Consider the following 4,878-nt stretch of genomic DNA (forward strand, 5'->3'; position numbering starts at 1 on the left):
CTATTTCAATCTTATTAAATGACATTGTGTTTTTATATACAATTATATTTTGGCTTAAATAAAGCAGATTTACAAGTAAGTATTGCAATAATTTCAAACAGATTTGACTCCCTGTCTATAATGGATTTAAGCGGGGGATATTCAATCACTACCTCTGGATTTTACTTACATTTAATACAAATTAGATAAATACATGGTGTTCAAGCTTAAACTACATTTCCTAATGTCATGATTATTTAAAATAATACATGTGTGTGTGCATATGAAAAGGTGATAGTCATTAAAGACTGCATTACAGGACGTTACTTTGGTGCCACAGATTCAAATACCTAAGAATAGGGACAGTGTTGAAAGTTTAACTTCTTAACCCGCACCGGCCCGGCGGCGGTCCCTAGGGGGCGTTTTTACGTGTTTTTGTACTTTATTTAACATCAAATATTCAATCAACAATCATAAACTTTGCATTATTTGAAAGTTTAAACACTCAAAATTCATGTTCTGAGCTTATTTTTGCAATCAATACACTGGTGTGGAAAGGGTTACATGAAATGCAGACGGAACGCATATAAAAATGGGTGTGGGTACTCACATGTCTTGCCATATGGTTCTGATCATCTCTGACAATTCCCAAAAACTTCAACGTACATTGCAATGTAAGGGTCCACTCTTCAAAAAGCATCCCACGTTTTAATCCAAAACAACGAAAAATAGTGATAAATCCAGCAATACCCTCCTTTATTTACATCCGCGCGTCCGCTAAGTATGATCGATCATGTTTATTTTCTATCAAATATCGAGTTTTATCAGTGAAAATCCATCTCTTCCTGCTTCGTTGGACTCTTCCGATAAATATCCCGCCCTATTTTTCTGTTTTGTTCAATCAGATAAGGTTTGACAACTCAAAATGAATCGGGAACACCGATTTGCCCAGACAGATGTCCTTCAGCTAACCATAGGCTTTTGACTGGATTACGCCAAAACAAAGCCAGCCAATGCTTAGCCAGCAAAGTTTTGATGGGCAGGGGTAGTAACCAATCATGAAACGATTACAAGGATTCAACTTACGTCAGTAAAGTGTACTTCTGCGCAAATCTACAGAAGCGCATGGAGAGGAATGCCCACGCCCCCTCCCTGCGCCTTTGTTTGTTTGGGTAGCATAGCAGCCGGCTAGGCTCTCCGGAGCCGCTGAGAAACCTCTCAAAGGTTAGATATAACATCTCCATTGTGGATTATCGACTGCAGAGGACTTGTTTGTGTTGAGAGTGTTTTGGAGAAGTTGATAAAGAGCATGATCGCGGAGCAAAGATACAAGATTGGATATAAACGAAACCGCGTCGTCGACGAGAGATGGACCGGACTATGAGCTCAGCTGCGCTCGCTTGGATAAAGTAAGTGGATTCTTTTGTTCATTAGTTATTTTACGTTACATTTCTAGTTTCTTGTTAGCTGTTTTGATTATAAAGTAACAGTGGAGATGACTAAAATACGAGTTTTACATGGTTTCATTTTCTATGACATGTTATATAAATGAATCATTTTTATAGCTACATGAATCAAATGCACAGAATATACAAACTAAAAACAAGATATGTGGTGGAAAATATGAGTATTACCAGCTGAGAAATATAGGTTATTTGGCAAACATAAGACATTTGTAATTATAAATATATTCATGTAATGTGTGTATGTGTGTATGTATTATGTTCATGTATATTACATCATAGTTTCTCATACAAATAGTTGTATGTCTCTAACCTTTGACTCAAACTAAAATCCTCTCTTGCTTTGTGTGTGTCTGTGTTGTGTTGTGTTGTGTTGTGTTGTGTTGTGTTGTGATGTGATGTAACAGGTCTTCAGCTGACATCCAGAGGAGGACTGGAATCTGGAGTGCATTCATGAGCGACCACATTCAAAATAGCAAGTATTTTGTTATAATGTGCAAATGTTTTTTTCTGAAATAGTTTTTTCTATGTGCTTTGGTGGGCAGAGAAGTTCTGAATTGATATACATCATGTAATATGTAGTCCTGACTCATTTTCTTTTGATAATCATGTCATTTTGTTATCATGTGTATATTTGGAGTTTCCAAGTGCACTTTTTCTGAAAGGACGCCTGGACTTTTTTGAAATAAAAGCTCACAGAAACAACATTTTTTGGAGTATCATTCTCAAATTTGAATCACAGCATGGTCAGACATTCAGTTTACCTATATGGTGTCCCCAGGTGTCTCAGATGACCATTTCATACCTTTTTTGCTAAGTGAATGTTATTTAAAGAAAAACGGAAGTCATTTAATGTATATTTTACCTTGTTTTACTCTGTTTCTTTACTACTCTGAGTTGTTATGACTATTAGGCAACAATATGTCAAGTGTCTAGTTTCAAACAAGACCAGAATTATGAATATAGACCATAGGGTTTAAGAGCTGCAGACGTTTTAGTTTGGAGTTGTCGTTTTTCAGAAAATGCTCAAAAATAGAAGTGCTGGCTAACAGGTTAACACCATTCCTGTTTAACACCTGTCACACACTTGTTTAGCACACACACGAATGCAGCATACTGTAAATGTGTGTATGAAGCATAAGATCACATCTGTCTCCGTGTTTGATTATGCATATGAGAGGTGTTTACGAAAGGATCATTCATATTGAGATTGAATTGTGTACATATGATAAATAAGTGAACAAGAGAAAGAGAGAATAGTTTAAGAAATGGTTTGTATTTGTCAGTGCCACTTTTCTTCATATTTACATTTGTCTTACTCCTGGTCTGTCTCTTCAAGTCTTTAACTACTTCTATTCTTTTCTCCCTCTGTCTCTTCAGCGTTTATATTTAACTTACAGATTCATCTCTGCATCTTGACTTTTCACACTCCCTCTCTTCTTCTTCTCTTACCCTTGATCTGTCTTCCTGTCAGCGCTAGCGTCTCTGTATGCGGGCCGGGTCAGGCGCACACCTAAAATGGAAGACGTGTACACAATGATGGAACTACAGAAGGATAAATATACTTACAAAACTGAGGAATGTTACATCTAAAATATTTTTGCACTGAGATGTCAGTCCCATGTGTCCTCTCTCCTTCCAGTACAATATCAGATGTCCTTGGGGAGCTTTGGGGTTAAAGGTCACTGCATACATACAGCACATGTCTAATTAGTTGCTTTTATCATTTTTGTGTAAGCACTTACCTCTGCGTATGAAATGTTCATTATAAATTTTGAATTGCCTTATTTTTTATTACCAACTTAACAAAATTACATCAAGCAAATTTAGTTTTATATTAATTATAAAATCTAGAGATCCACTGGCCAATAATCGGTATCAGTTGTTAAAAGCATTTTTACTTCACTATCAGATGATATTTAAAAACAGCTGATCCTGTCAATCAAACAGCACATGAAAATGCAATGAATTTGTGCATAGAAAATTTAAATAAACATCACTAGTTTAATGTTCAACATATGAATAACATTCAGAAAATCTTATCTTCAGAATTTAGTTGCAAACTACCAAACTACTGTTATAGGCATCTGTATCTCTAAATGACCAGCTATTGTATTGGTGGAAAAATTTAATATCAGGGCATCTCTAATAAAAACATACCAAAGTTATTTACTAAATCGCAGAAAAACAGAAATGAAAATTCATGATGCTTTGCCTGTGAAAACCAGCTAAAGTTATTTTTTGTGATTTACTGAAGAACATTCTGCGGGAAATAACCTTGATATATTTAATATTGGCCATGTCAAGTTTGAAATTAAAGAAAAATCAATGAGTAAAATCAAACGTTACACAAAATTAGATTTTAGCCTGGATTTCACAGGCAGGGTCACAAATCCTTAGTTAAAAATTATTCACATCCCCATCCCCATCCCCAATCACAGTCCAAGAATATTCTTAATGTTGTAATTTCATGTGTAAGAAGCAAAGGATTGCATAACCAAATGGCTGTGATGAGAAAGGAATCATTCACCATATTTTTGGGCCCAAATATTCTGCAACAATGTGACCTGTATGGCAACACGAGTGCCAGCAGCATGAAGAGACCGTCTACTCAATGACAGGCCCGTGACACACAAGGCCACCTGAAGGAGCTGAGGTCAAACTAGGGGCAAGATGTCAGGGTTCAATTCGGAGTCCATACTAGAAAATACCTAAAAGGAACAAATTAATATAAAAAAACTAGGTTGTCTAAAGCCTGGGTGTCAAATGACACTTTACAACTCATGTTGCAACTCAGTGTTGAATGACTAAATATTTACAGTAATCCTCACACCGACTCTTGTGAGGGTGACCTCCCGTCTACCAGCCCTGAAATAAACACAAAAATCCAACAATTGGGTTGAGCCACTGCTGGTCTGCGTCACTCCAATCTATTTATACGAGACACTCACAACTGCTGCTCAATCTACAGTTACACAAGAACTAAAAGGACCACTAGCCCCCCGACAGACACATAAAACCAAGAGTAGTTCTATTGTAACACCTAGACAACAATAGCGCGAGTGTGTGGCAATGCGGGTTTACATGCATATTTCTGAGAAAACGGCATATAGAGAACATACTAAGAGCATTTTGTATAGACCAGGCTGAAAATATTTGGGCTGTTAAACAATATCGTGTACATTAAACAGTGCATGTAGAAATATAGAACTATGATCAAACGTGTGAAGCATGAAAGTAAAAGAGTGTGTATTAACTGTAGATGGATAAACACATTAGGATATTATCTGTACTGCTGTTGGAGACTTTAGTGTGTGACAGGCCATCCTATATGACACAAAGGTCAAAGGGCAAAGTACAAAACAGCAGCTGAAGGGATCACAAAGCAAAAAGGAGTGATGGAGTGGTGTCACGTCTTGAAAGAATGTACATGTGG

At 36.7% G+C, this 4,878-nt stretch overlaps 1 long non-coding RNA gene across 1 annotated transcript; it reads left to right on the top strand.

Annotated features, from left to right (window-relative positions):
* Window positions 1-359: 359 nt before the first annotated feature.
* LOC141281983 (uncharacterized) lies at window positions 360-2,149 on the top strand. The gene is made up of 2 exons (XR_012336443.1): window positions 360-1,388; window positions 1,850-2,149. It is a non-coding gene; the product is annotated as an uncharacterized lncRNA (long non-coding RNA).
* Window positions 2,150-4,878: the final 2,729 nt, after the last annotated feature.

This window comes from Paramisgurnus dabryanus, chromosome 3, assembly GCF_030506205.2.
Source record: "Paramisgurnus dabryanus chromosome 3, PD_genome_1.1, whole genome shotgun sequence".
NCBI classification, from domain to species: Eukaryota; Metazoa; Chordata; class Actinopteri; order Cypriniformes; family Cobitidae; genus Paramisgurnus; species Paramisgurnus dabryanus.